The following is a 645-nucleotide window of genomic DNA, read 5'->3' as shown; positions in this document are numbered from 1 at the left end:
GAATAAAAGTCTTGAAAGGTAAATTTTGTGAATTGAAGTCTTCAGACAGAACCAAAAAATAGTATAAACAGGATGTGAAAACAAAAAGCCACTGAAATTTACAATGTAGAGGGAAATATAACAGAAAGTGTAGAGGCCAAAAAGCAATTTAACAAAAAAAACCCTCAAAACCTAAACTTCTGCCTGAACTGGTCTCCTTAAAACATACCTGTCAAACTGTTGTGGTAATTCACTTCTATCTATATTTGAGAGATTTTTTTCTATGCCTTAGTTAAATCCCAAAGTGAAAATTATTAATAAAGTGCAACATCAATGTTAAACTGAAACCACATTCACGTTGTTAATGTCTATGAAGTTGTGCATTGCTTTTGAGTTCCTTTAACCAGTGAATGACAAATGTGTGTTCTCCACAGCCCAAGGGCAATCAGTATCATTGCACAGGTAAATCACGTGCAAATAATGTTTTAAATTTGTGTATTTATATATGTATATATACATATAGCATATAACCACACAGTTAACAGCTGAAGTGTGATCACAGGACAGGAGACTGCATTAGTTGATCACAGGGAAAAAAAATCATACAATCACAGAATTGTCGAGGCTGGAGGAGAACTCTCAAATCATCAAGTCCAACCATTAACC

Source organism: Acanthisitta chloris, unplaced genomic scaffold (genome assembly GCF_000695815.1).
Source record: "Acanthisitta chloris isolate BGI_N310 unplaced genomic scaffold, ASM69581v1 scaffold37974, whole genome shotgun sequence".
NCBI lineage: Eukaryota > Metazoa > Chordata > Aves > Passeriformes > Acanthisittidae > Acanthisitta > Acanthisitta chloris.
This window is presented reverse-complemented; position numbering follows the sequence as displayed.